The sequence below is a fragment of the Peromyscus maniculatus genome, chromosome 6 (genome assembly GCF_049852395.1).
Source record: "Peromyscus maniculatus bairdii isolate BWxNUB_F1_BW_parent chromosome 6, HU_Pman_BW_mat_3.1, whole genome shotgun sequence".
In the NCBI taxonomy this organism is placed as follows: domain Eukaryota; kingdom Metazoa; phylum Chordata; class Mammalia; order Rodentia; family Cricetidae; genus Peromyscus; species Peromyscus maniculatus.
This window is the reverse complement of record NC_134857.1, coordinates 74,150,834-74,164,146: the sequence shown is the minus strand read 5'-3', so window position 1 is coordinate 74,164,146 and position 13,313 is coordinate 74,150,834. Positions and strand designations below refer to the sequence as shown.

At 40.6% G+C, this 13,313-nt stretch overlaps 2 pseudogenes; both read left to right on the top strand.

Moving 5' to 3' along the window:
* The first annotated feature begins 435 nt into the window (after window positions 1–435).
* Window positions 436–1,515, top strand: LOC143274059 (speckle-type POZ protein pseudogene; annotated as a pseudogene).
* Window positions 1,516–10,417: 8,902 nt separating this feature from the next.
* On the top strand, window positions 10,418–11,767 carry LOC143274058 (tripartite motif-containing protein 43 pseudogene; annotated as a pseudogene).
* The last annotated feature ends 1,546 nt before the right edge of the window (window positions 11,768–13,313 follow it).

Sequence of the window (13,313 nt, the reverse complement as noted above, 5' to 3'; positions counted from 1 at the left end):
AGATGGAGCCCTAAGTCATTCTAATAAATCTCCTTCCTTCATACACAGAGAGATTCCTTATATATGTGCTGTTATTCTAGAGAACCTAGTACAACATTGTTTGATATGAGTGCATAAAATTTTCCAAAATATTCAACAGCTGTGTTTAATTGTCAAAATCATTTACCTATTGCCCTAAGATTCAATCTAGACAAAAAATGGAGTTATGTAAGAGGTCCTAGTAGCACACACTGACTTCTCTGAAATTAGTATTGAAATCTTTATAGAAAATATCTGAGATCCAAATTTCAAGCCGTGTCTAAGAGAGAATACAGGAAAAACAAAAACATAACATCTAATTCATGTCTGTTATTGTGTCTTACAAGATGAAGAGAAAACAATTGCTAGTTCTTCATTTTTGGATCCAGTTTAACCTTCAAACTACCCCCAGGAGAAATGGCAGGAGATGGGACAGTCCAAAGATGGGACCACACTCAAATCAGCCTTCAGAATTTCTCCTACATGTGGGCCATCAGCAACTTCCATTCTATTGTGGAGGAAAGGCTAGGAAGCCTTAGAGGCCCGACATTTTCAATAGAAGCCAATGACAAATGGTGTTTGACAGTAATCCCTAATGGACTCGATGAAGTAAGTGCAGATTACCTGTCAGCTAATCTAGTTTTGCTCAGCTGTCTAAAGAGTCATGTTTGGGCAAAGTTCCAGTTCTGGATCATAAGCGACAAAGGAGAGAAAAAGCAAACCAGGAGGAGCCTAACAGCATTTACGTTTGTGCCAGGCCTTGGTTACGGATTCAAAAAGTACATCCTACGAGATTTCCTCCTCCCATGCACCTCGTCTTCTCCCACAAGATCAGATCAACCTCCTGTGCATGGTGAGTGTGGTCAAAGACTCCATCATCATCCCTGACCAGAACAGGAAGACAGGGATTCAAGTTCCAAGATGCACATTGGCAGATGAGCTAGGAGAGCTGTGGGAGAATTCCCGATTCACAGACTGCTGCCTGGTGGTAGCTGGCCAGGAATTTCGGACTCACAAGGCCATCTTAACAGCTTGCTCTCCAGTTTTCAGAGCCATGTTTCAACATGACATGGAGGAGAGCAGAAAGAATCGCATTGAGATCCCTGACCTGGAGCCACAAGTCTTCAAGGCAATGATGGACTTCATTTACACAGGAACAGCACCAGACCTGGACAGCATGGCAGATGCTCTGCTGGCAGCTGCTGACAAGTATGGCCTGGAGCGTTTGAAGGTCATGTGTGAGGAAGCCCTCTTCAGGGACCTCTCTGAGGAGAATGCTGCCACACTCTCTTCCTGGCTGACCTCCACAGGTCAGGGCAGCCGAAAACTCAGGCACTGGATTTCATTACAGCTCATGCTTCTGAGGTCTGTGAGACCTCAGGCTGGAAGGCAATGGTGGGCTCACATCCCCATTTAGTGGCTGAAGCACAAGGTTATCTGTCTTCTGCTCATCTCCCTTTCCTTGAGCCCCCTTTCAAACGATGGAAGGGATCCTAGGACCTGGTCAGCTGTGACCTATAATTGTCCCCCTGAAGCAGCAGCCAGTGTTGTTATCAATGGCACCTGGTAGACTATGTAATGTATGGAGCATTTCCAGTTAAACTAGGAAAATTCAGCATGGTGGCTCAGGCTTTAATACAGCTGAAAATGAGGTGATTGTCAGGTTCAGGGAGGGGAAGTGCTGAGCTATGTTGTATACACTACCCTGTTACTGTACTGGTTTCATTTTCTCTCCAATGAGTTGGGAACTGGAATACATTTTAGTTGCTAGTCCCAAGCATATTACAACAGGGTTTCTTTGGAGCAACTTGTCTGTATTGGACTGAGCAGAAAATATTGTGAAGACTCAGAAAGAAGAAAATAAACGTGACTATTTGGTTACAAGAGAAGGGGAAGAGAATTAAGGCATTTTTCTCCAAACTCAGTGTGTGGGACTGGAGAGATATCTCAGTTGGCTAAAGCAACTGTTGTTCTTGCATAGGACCCTTGTTCATTCCTCCTCTTGTCTCCTTGGGCACATCCATCTCTGTATACTGTACCAGCCCAAATAAAATATCAAATGAATAAAAAATTTAAAATTAGATTGTGGATTCCAGTGGTGTTTCTGTTTGAAGAATGCCATTTTAGTCCATCCAGCACTGCTCAGCTTTGGAAGTGTGTGCAGAAATCACACACACACAGACACACAGAAACACACAGACACACAGAACACACACACACACACACACACACACACACACACACACACACACACACACACACGTCAACCCCCAGTTTGCTCATGTATCTCTCATCCATTTCTCTGCAGTTGTTGGGCAATCCTTGTTACTTTCTTAGGGTCTTGTTTACTAGCCTCCCGGGAATTGTGAGCTGCAGTCTGGTTATCCTTTGTTTTACATCTAGTATTCACCTATGAGTGAGTACATACCATATTTTTCTTTCTGAATCTGGGTTACCTCACTCAGCATGATATTTTCTAATTCCATTGATTTGTCTGCAAACCTCATGATGTCATTTTTTTCTCTGCTGAGTAGTACACCATTGTGTATATGTACCACATTTTCTTTATCCATTCTTCAGTTGAAAGGAATCTAGGTTTTTTCCAGGTCCTGGCTCTTATAAATAATGCTGCTATAAACATAGGTGAGCATGTGTTCTTGTGGTATGATTGAGTATTCCTTGGGTATATGCCCAAGAGTGGTATAGCTAAGTCTTGAGGGAGATTGATTCCCAATTTTCAAAAAATTCCATATTGATTTCCAAAGTGGGTGTGCAAGTCTGCATTCCCATCAACAGTGTAGGAGTGTTCCCCTTGCTTTACATGTTCTCCAACATACACTGTTTTCAGTGTTTTTGATCTTAGTCATTCTGAGGGGTATAAGATTGTATCTCAGAGTTGTTTTGATTTGCATTTTCCTGATGATTAAGGATATTGAGCAATTCTTTAAATATCTTTCAGCCATTTGAGCTTCTTCTGTTGAGAACTCTCTTTTTGGAACCTGGGGCCTATGCTGGGCCACTTTGCTCAGCCTTGGTGTTGGGATGAGGGGAATGCACTGCCTTGGCTGAGTCTACCACGCTGGGCTGACTCTGCAAAGGAGACCTTGCCTAGGAGTAGGTGGGAATGGGAGTGTATGGGGGGGGGAGAGGAGACTGTGGGCTTGGAGAACGAAGGATGAGGGAATGCATGGCTGATATGTGAAATTAAGTGAGTTATAAAATTATATATATATGAAACTAACAGTAACACATAAAAAAACATGCAAACCCCCCCAGACACAAAGACAGAAACACAGAGAGAGCAATACTCAACTTCATATGGAAAAGAACAATACTCAACTTCATATGGAAAACAAGAAAACTTAAGATATCTAAAATAATCCTTTACAATAAAGCAGTTTCTGGAGACATCACCAACCCTGACTTCATTCTCTGTTATAGAGCTATAGTAATAAAAAAAAAGGTTGGTTTTGGCATAAAAACCGAATTAAAGATCGATAACATTGACTTCTGGTGAGAAAGTTCAGTCAACAAGCTACACTTGTTCCATTCCTGGAGTGAGAAACTCGTATTAAAAATTTTGTAATTGAGACCCAGGCAGGAGTCAGTTTCCCATTGAGAGAATTGCTCCCACTCTGCAGAAGCATACCCATGGAAGCTCAGAACTTACAGGTGGAGTACTTTTCTTACAAATGAGGGTTCTTGCATGAATTGTCTACCTTCATTACAAATGACATATTTGAGGGAAGGGGTTTTCTGCCACCCTGGCCCTTAACACATACAGAAAAGTTACAGAGGCTACTAATTAGCCAACTGCCTAAGGCTCCTAAATGAGGAACCAAAAATTCAGAGATCAAAACCAATTGATTGATTTATTCTGGATTGAGGGACGAGCAGCATCAGTGCCAGATTTCAGGAGAGCTAGGTTGGAAATTGCTGAGTTGATTGAATCACTGAAGGTATTTCCCAATCCTCTAGGCTTAGTGAGTCAGTGGTGTTTCTGTTTGAAGACAACCATTTTAGTTTATCCTGCTGTGCTCATCTGTGGAAGTTTGGGCAGTGTCTTCACTGACACATACATAGACACAAACACACACACACACACACACACACACACACACACACACAAACACACAATGAGACAATACCTAATGAAATTCTGTTACACTCAGATATTGGTGGTTAGTACAATGGACATCAGTTGGGATTTCTCCAACAGCTGTTGTGAGCAGATGCTGAGATCCATAGCCAATCATTAAGCAGAACTCAGTGAACCTCAAGGAAGAGGGGAAGGCAGATTGTAGGAAGCATCAAAGACACAAGGGGAACAGAACTCACAGAGTCAACAAAACAGGGTTCACAGGGGCTCAGAGACTGTAGAGGCAATCACAGAGCATGCATGAGTCTGTACTTAGTCCTTTGTGTACATGCCGTGGTTGTTTAGCTCATGGGATTTGTGGGAGTCCTAACAGGGGGAGTGTGGTGAGTGCTGACCTGTTTGTCTGATCTTGGGAACCTTTTCTTCCCTCTGGGTTGGTTCTCCAGTCTTGATATGAAGGTTTGTGCCTACTATTATTACATTTTGTTTTGTTGTGTTCAGTTGATAGCCCCCAAAGACCTGTGCTTTTCTGTAGGGAAATAGAGGAGTAGTACATCTCTGTGGAGTGGAGGAAGGGGAGACTGTGTCCAGATGGGAGTATAAGAGAGAAGAAAAAATAAAAACAAAAAAGAAAATAAAGAAAAATTGGAAAGACATTTGGGGAAGAAGTATTTGGACAGATCTGCAAATCAGCAAAGAATGTGAAAACCCCTGTCCCTTTAAATGCACATGAAAGATACCTTTATCAGAGGAGGATGTCAATAATCAAGTAGATAAGATGACCCACTCTGTGGACAGTCAGACTTATTAATTAGCCATCCTCATTATTATTCAAAGGGCCCATGTTCAAAGTAGCTATTGTATCTGAGATGCGGGTTATGCATGGATTGACAATATGGATATTCACTCATCAAGAGTGACCTGGTTACAGGTGCTGCTGAAAGCCAGATCTGCCAACAGCAGAGACCAACACAGAGCCCCAGATATGTCACCGTTCCCCGGTCTGACCAGCGAACCAGGTCATGAAGGATGGATACATTGGACTACTTCCTCTGTGGAATGGACAACACCATGTCCATCATGAAGGAGATACTTATTCTAGTTATATATTTGCATTTCCTGCCTGTAATGATTTTTACCAAAACTACCATGCAGCATCTAAGAGATTGCCTTATCAACTATCATGGTATTCCACACAGTATAGCATCTGACCAGGATACTAAATTCCCATTCAGAGGTACAACTCTAGCCCACAATCATGCATTCCACTGTTTGTACCAGATTCACAGACTTACTGGAGCAGCTGTTAGGAACTTTTGAAGAGAAAGTTACAGAGCCAATGAAGTGGCAGCCACTTGGAGGGTTTCTGTAGGATTAGTCAGGAGGCAGGTTTCTCCATAGCCCAGATCCATGGGACCAGGCACCAGGGGGTAGAAAAGGAAACAGTAACACTCACTATCACCCCTGGCAACCTCTTGAGAAAAAATTTCTTCCTGTTTCCATGACCTTAAGTTCTTCTGGCCTGGAAGTTTTGATTCCACTGTGATAGGTGGTGTGGTCAGTGTTCCTGTTTGGAGCCACAACAAACAGATCATTGAATCAGAAGCTCAGACTTCTCCCAAGCCACTTTGAGCTTCTGATATCCTTAATCCAACAGGCTGAGAAGGAAATAACAATGTCAGGTGGGGTGTTTGATCAAAATAAACATCAGCCAATTGGATTCTTTCTCCACAATGGAGGTAAGAAAGATTATGGCTGTCAGGTAAGAAATCCTTTATAGTTCCTCATGGTGCCTCATTTTCCAATGATTAAAGAGGATGGGAAACTGTAACAGCCTAATCCAGGCAGATGACAAAAGGTACAGATGCACCAGAAATGAAGAAACATATTACAACTCCAGGAAAGGGGCCAAGATCGGTAGTGATATTCCCACTGAAGGAAAGAACACCAACACCAATTTTGAATCAAACTAAAGAAGCTTTATTTTCTGCCATAATAGGTTTTCTCTCTAATCCCAGGTTTGAGAGGATTGCCAGGAAGATAGGAGATGTGGATTTTTTACAATCCCCAAAATGCAAGGATAAGTGTTTTCCAACAGTTGGTTAGGTTCCAGAGGAATTTTGGTGACATAGGACCTTGACTGAACTTTCTCTTCAGGAGGCAATGACTAACAGAAATAGTGTTTGAGAGTATGCATGTCTGGTCGATGAAGAAACTGAAGATTACCTGTCAGTTTACTTACTGTTGCTCAGCTGTCCAAAGAGTCAAGTTTGGGCAAAGACCCTGAATGCACTGGGGCCATTGACACAGACATAGCCCTCAGCAGCAGTCAGGGCCTGGAGGTCTCCATACTCTTTTATTACTTTTATTATTCCTTTGAAGTACAATTTGGAATCTGGAATGGTGATGCTTACAGCAATTCTTTTATTGTTTTGGAATGTTTTAGCTATCCAATGCTTTCTGTATTTCCATGTGATGCTGAGAATGGTCTTTAAAGATATGGAAAGAATTGTGTTGAATTTTGAAGCAGATTTCTTTGAATCTGTAGATTGCATTTTGTAGAATGGTCATTATTAGATGTTAATACTACTAATTCATGAGCATCAGAGATCTTTCCATTCTCTGATATCTTCTTCAATTTATTTGTCAAAGACAATGTAAAGTATTTAAAACTAATAGTTGCCTTTTAAAAGTAAATTCAATAATATAACTTTTAATCTATATCATATTTATATCTTCTCTTTTTTTCATTTCAGAGTAGATTCAATAATCTACCCTTTATTCTATCATTTCTATATCTTTTATTTCAGAGTAGATTCAATAATCTACCTCTTATCTATATCCTTTTTTTTCAAATAAGAATCTAAAATATAATTTCCTTTGTTTTACTTCTTTCCTGACCATTAACAATAACAACTTGTCACCAACCATCCAAAACATTGACAACTATCCCAAACCCAAAACCCATTGAAAGAACAAAAACTGCACATGCCACCTCTTGGGAATATGGGCATTGTGTTCTTAAAGTTACTTCCTGATGTTTTTGGCAACGGCATCTTCGGGGGATCATGAAAAGAAAAATTTGGGGTTAATTTTCAAATTCTGGAGTGGTAGCTGTAACATTTGTGGTCCAGTCTCTGCATAATGTAAAAGTGCAGAGCTTATCTCAAGTCCATGTGCAAGAAGTCTGTGAGGCTGGATCATCTCAGCTAGCCATCTCAAAATTGTCCTGAGCAGTTTGTAGTCCAAAGCTGATCTTTTGGTGATGTTTGTCAGCTGAGTGGTCTTATTATTGTCCACATGGAACCCTCATTGTAGGGTTATTAGGCCTGGTCATGATTCCCTGCTGAAAACTGATAGAAACTTCAACACAAAAAACATGTGGGGTAGCTACATGAAGCATTTTTTTTCTAGAATTAGTTAGTACACTGTATGACCATTAATATCATAACAAAAGTTTAAATATATGTATATAAATCTTATAAATTTTGATATATAATTTATACCTTGGGAATAGGAAGAAGCAAAGTGCTAGAGAGGTCCCCAGAAATCCACAAAGATACCTCTACAATAGACTACTGGCAATGGTCAAGAGAAAGCCTGAACTAACCTACTCTGGTGATCAGTTGGCCAAACACTATAACTGTCATGGTAGAACTCTCATCCAATGACTGATGGAAGCGGATGCAGAGATCCATTGCCAGGCCCAACGTGGAGTTCTGGGAGTCCAATCAGCAAGAGAGAGGAGGGATTGTATGAGCAAGAGACAGTGAGACCATGATTGGAAAGAGCACAGGGACAAATAGCCAAACTAGTGGAAACACAAGAACTATGAACCAATAGTTGAGGAGCCCCCAACTGGATCATGCCCTCTGGATAAGTGAGACAGTAGATTACCTTGAACTGTTTGGGAGGCCCCAAGGCAGTGGGACCGGGACCTGTCCTTGGTGCATGAGCTGGCTGTTTGGAGCCTGGTGCCTATGCAGGGACACCTGGCTCAGCCTGTGTGAAGGGAGGAGCAGACTGGACCTGCCTCGACTGAATCTATCAGGCTGAGCTGAATTTCCAGGGGAGTCTTTGCCCTGGAGGAGATGGGAATGGGGCATGGGTTGTAGGGTGTGGGTTGGGGGATGATGGAGGATGGGGTCAGGAGGAGGGAGGACAGGGGGATCCATGGCTGATATGTAAAATTAAATTAAATTATAAAATAAAAAATAATAGCTGGTAAAAAAAAGTTTAAAGAATCAAAATCGAACCAAAGAATTGAGATTAGTGGCAATAGAATAGTTCTTCAACTTTTTGGTTTTCCTCTGACCCATATCAGATGGCTCCTTTTTCTGACATGATACAGAGCTTTTGCATTTTCCTTTTAACAACATGCTTGGTTTTAGAGAAGTAGAGAGCCATTCTCCAACTCCAAAAACAGCTTTAATTTTTAATTGAACTGGGACTACATAAAGATAATTTGTGTTAAGTGTTTGTAGAGAAGAGCAGAAATAATCATTTAGGAAGACTTACAAAATTTTATATGTGATATACCAATAGGCCAATTTACTCCTTTTCTTGGGACATTTTTTTTCTAGAGGATATATCCTTTTTCTTCAGATGTCTTATTTGTCCAGTGTTCTTCAGTTTCCTCAGCCTTCATTCTCCTGAAAGACAAACACAAAAGCCCTTCCCCTAGCCTGACTTTGGGGAAGTTCCTTTTTGGTAAGTTATATTGTATTAAATAAAAAGGCATTTGTTAGTGGTGTAATATAGTTTAAATTAGATGGTCATACTGGTTAATAAACTATCACCTCTTCTAATAAAGAGGTCTCTCTTGTTCAAATTGATCTTTATCAATTTTGATGGTATCCACAGCTTTTCTTCTCCTGTAGAAACAAAAGCAAAACCTCATGCACTCATCCCAATTTGACACATATCCTGGTTTCCATTCTGAGGTCATCACATCCTTAAAGTATATAGGCTGGTTTAATTCTGTAGTTTTTTCTATTATCCAATGTCTCTCTGCAGCTGTTGTTTCTTTTTCTTTAGCATTGAGAACATTCAAATTTAATAAAGCACTATGTAATCTATTTCTGGGGGGCTGTTATCCCTTATGTTTATTTAGCATATCTTTTATGGTTTGATTTGATCTTTCTATAAGAGCTTGAATTGTAAGGATAATGTGGTATACCTGTAATGTGCTGTATATTGTAATAAGCAAAAAAAAAAAAAACTGTTGCATTTTACCAGAGACATATACTGGATTTGTACAGGTATACTAATGATGGCTATAACTTCTAGCAAATGTGTGATGATTTAATTTGTCAGTTTTAATTTGTACAGGTCAGTTTTAATTTGTACAGGTATACTAATGATGGCTTCAATTTGTACAGGTATACTAATGATGGCTATAACTTCTAGCAAATGTGTGATGACCAAATCAGCATTTTCAAAACTCACATCAGTTGTCCATTGAAATCCTCAATGAACATCAATCGTGTGGTGTACATGTTTCAATTTTCCAAATTCTGCATAGAGAAACACATCCATCTGCCAGATTTCATGCCGCTGAATTCCCTGCTGTTAGGAGAGTCTGATTGTGAAAAGAACAAGTAAGACAATTTCCTTATAATTTCCTTGGATTGTTGCCAGGTGATGGAAACATTGTTTTACACCTTTACAGTTGACATGATGCTTTTTAATGAAATTCTGAGACCTCCAGCACATTTCCTATCAATAGTTTATTGAACTCCTCATTACCTTGTGCTAGAGTGCCTTGTCACAGGCATATGAGGTTGGATGTGAGTTGTATATAAAAGATGTTTCGGCCCCCGACTTCCCTTCTGGACCAGAGACGAGTTCTCACTGTATATTCTAGGCAGGCCTTGAACTAAAACTCCTCCTGCTTCAGCAGCTCATTCCCTAGGACTCCATGGATTAAAGGTGTGAGCTACCACACCCACCTAAGCAGGAAGATTTGCTGTGAAGATTTGCTTGTGGATAATGGACAAAGAGTTAATTCAATCTTCCATCCATTTAGAATACTGCTATTTACAGGAGCTCACCTATTGGAAGCATTAGTAAAAGCAACAAGGGAGGAAGTGGGTGTGGTCTTTAGAGAGTATATAAGGACACGCCAGGGGCCAGCAAGGTTCATTCTTCTCCAGACCAGACAGAGTGAGTCTCCATACCTCCTGGCTCCTAGACTGCTAGATCTATCCCCTCCATACATTGAAGATCATTTCCCAGAGCTGAGCTAATATTGTTGTGTCTCCACAACACTGCTGAGGTGAGAGACTATTTCTTGGAGAAATGGAGACAGACATTTCACAAGCCTTCCAGAAAGAACTCACCTGCTTCATCTGCCTGAGCTGCCTGACAGACCCAGTCACCATAAGCTGTGGCCACAGCTTCTGTCGAGCCTGCCTCCACCTTTCCTGGGAAGACATCCAACCTCCTGTCCAATGCCCTATGTGTAGGGAACCATCTCAGAAGGACTTGAGAACCAACATTGTTCTGAAGAAACTGGTGTCCATTACAAGGCAAACCAGCCTCTTGAAGGACCTGAGCTCTGAGGAGCATAAGTGTATGACCCACAAAGAGACAAATAGGATCCTCTGTACTGAGAATAGGATCTTCCTCTGTCAACTCTGTTCTAACTCCCATGAGCACAGAGGACACAGACACTGTCCCATTGAAGTAGCTGCTGAGAGTCAAATGGAAAGACTTGTAAAGCAAATGGCATCTTTATGGGAGAAGATCCAAGAAAATCAAGAGAATTTAGAGGCAGAGAACAGAATGACAACTCTGTGGATGGACTACTTGACTCTGCGGGAACAAATGATCAGGACAGAGTATACAAAACTGCACCCACTCCTCTGTGAAGAGGAAGTGCAACACATTGAGTCTATGAGAAATGAAGGCCAATGTGTTTTGGAGAAACTCAGGACAAGTGAAGCCATCATGATCCAAAAGAGCAAAGAACTAAGAGAAATGTACCAGGAGCTGATGGCAATGTCCCAGGAGCCATATGTGGTCCTGTTGCAAGATTTGGATGACATGTTCAGAAGGAGTGAGTCAATGCAGCTGAGCATGCCCCCTTCTATGAAAACAGAACTCACTGCCCTACCTATCACTGGACTGACTGAAAGTTACAAGCAGTTCCAAGCTCACATTATCTTTGAAAACGTAACCATACTTCATTCTAAGATGAACATATTTAAAGTCATGAGAAGATTCAGCTTCAGACTTCACCATAAGGATACACCTGCAGATTCTGCTGGATTTTATTTTGCTTCCTGGGGATCACAGAGCTTCATCTCAGGAAAATATTATTGGGAGATTGATTTGAAGGACACTTGTGACTGGGCTGTGGGAGTCTGTAAGGATTCCCAGTTAAGGAGTAGAAAGCAAATGATTGAATCTGAGGGTACATTTCTTCTTGTGTGTGTGAAAGAGGGTAATCATTACTGTCTCCTCACCACATGCCCAATATTCCGGCACTACATAGAGAAGCCATTGGGCCAGGTTGGTGTGCTTCTTGATTGTGAGGATGGTTGTTTAAGCTTCCTAAATGTTACCAAGAGTTCCCTCATATACAGGTATCCTCCTGGCACCTTCAATTACCCTGTCAGGCCTTGCGTATCCAGTGGATACATATAATCACAGGAAGATGTAATCCAGTACTTTATTGTTTTAAATTTTTACTCTGTAATGTTACACCCTTCACTGCTATTAAATATTACAATACTATTAAATGTAAAAAAAAGATGCTTCATATTCCTGACTATATCTTGCAACTAAATGAATAATAAAGTTAATTGACTCATCAGTGATAAATTCTGCAGTCTCAATATGTAAGATCACCCTGTCAGCATATTGAGAGTCAGTAACTATGTTGAGAGTTTCAGAGAAATCCATTAGTACCAACAGAATAACATACAATTCTGATTTTTGAAGAAATTATAAGAACTTTGAACCACTTTACTTAAATTTCCTGACTTATAACCTGCCTTTCCTTGATTATTTGCATCTGTATAGAACGTATGGGCGTCAGATATGGGTGTTTCCTGAACAATGGGAGGCAGAATCCAATCAGCTCTCTTTATAAGTACTGGGAGGCAGCAAGGCCATGTGCTAGTCTGTTTATATGGGACCTTTCAGATGCCGTTTCTGTAGATTTGCATTTAGTTTTGCTGGGTGTATACTGTAAATAATGGACAAATCTGTCTGAAATCTTCAGCTTCTAGTCTCTAGATGTCAAACAGGTTGCCAATCTATGACAAAGTAAAATTAGCACATTGTGTACACTGTTAAAATTTATAGGAGAGTTTGTTCTGGAAATGATTTGGGGATATGAATTTGTTCAGCTATTTCTAAGCATTACATATGCCTGTAATTGTCTACTGGCTTGAAGGCAGAGAGGAGGGAGAAAGTGGGTCAAAGCCCAGATTGTTGTGTTTAGAAGATACCCCAGATAAAAACCATTGCTTTGCACAGTTATTTACCAGTGCAATGTGAATAGCAGACAAGGTCTTAAATGAAATCCCTAGTCTATCTACATATTTAAAAGTGCTTGATACATTTAAAAGTAGAAGTAGTAGAATAATATTTTGTGTGAATAGTTTTTGAAAAACTGGAGATACTATGCTTAGAATAGTGAGAAGAGTGCACCCGCTGTACTTGTTCAGTGGATTGAGGAGGTGGGAGGGAAGAAACTGCAGAAAGATTCCTTTAGTGTGCTAGACATCTGTAGCTTACCCATCACTCTGCATGTTAGATACATTTCACTTAATGTTGCTGTTTTTTATATAGTGTACATACTGGACAAAGGAGTCCTTATTTTATGATCTTTAGTTTCTAGGTGTTGAAGAGGTTGCCAACGTATGACAAATGTAGAGTTAGTGAACTAACACATCCTGTGTACTCTGTTAAAGTTCATAGCAAGGTTGTCTTCTGAAGAGAGTTGTGAAAGTATCCAAGTAACAAGTGCCTGTGTCATGTGATACAGGGGAGGGGCTGGAGAAAAAGGACAGAGACCAGAATGCTCTCAGCAGAAGACACTTTAAGATTAAACCATTGTTGCATGTGTGTGGTTTCAACACTACTGTGTATCTAGGAGACAAATTTATGTCCTCATCTGAAACATCTAGTCCTTCTAGGTGTTTAGAAGTGCACAAAGTATGTTAAAAGTAGACGTAGTAAATAA